The sequence below is a fragment of the Morone saxatilis genome, unplaced genomic scaffold (assembly GCF_004916995.1).
Source record: "Morone saxatilis isolate NCDOM2014 unplaced genomic scaffold, NCSU_SB_2.0 Contig23, whole genome shotgun sequence".
NCBI classification, from domain to species: domain Eukaryota; kingdom Metazoa; phylum Chordata; class Actinopteri; family Moronidae; genus Morone; species Morone saxatilis.
The window spans coordinates 24,502,504-24,503,162 of record NW_023339796.1 but is presented as its reverse complement, the minus strand read 5'-3'; positions in this window follow the sequence as shown (position 1 = coordinate 24,503,162).

Genomic DNA, 659 nt, shown 5'->3' with positions numbered 1-659 from the left:
CCGATCGCAGAGCCTAGACCTGTGGTTGACACAAGACAAGGCCAACCCTCAAGAATCGACCCTGGGTCTCAGCTGGCACTGGGAGAAAGACTGTCTGAGCTACAAGCACAGGCCGGTGTCCTACGATGCTCCGACCCTGAGGAACATCTATAAGGTCCTAGCTTCGCAATACGACCCCTTAGGTTACCTGTTGCCTTTCTCCACCCGAGCAAAGCTCATCATCCGGCAACTGTGGGATAAGCAGCGAGGTTGGGATGACCCGAATTTACCTGCAGCTCTGCTTCAAGCCTGGTCCAACTGGGAGGATGAGCTGAAGTTCTTGCCTCTCCTTACCTTTCCTCGAGTATACATGCCAACAGACCTTGACTTCGAGGCTGTCACTCACGTAGTGCACATCTTTGCTGATGCTTCAATACAGGCTTATGGGGCTGTGGCCTACCTGAGGACAAAGACGAAAGAGGGCCAGATTCATCTGTCTTTTATCCTCGCTCGTTCAAGGGTAGCCCCGAAACGTGTACATTCCATCCCGCGCCTGGAACTGTGTGCCGCTCTGGTAGCAGCACAACTAGCTAGTCTCCTCACCAAGGAACTCACCTTGGAAGTGGCTCACACCACTCTGTGGTCTGACTCTACCACAGTGCTTACCTGGCTCCATTCCC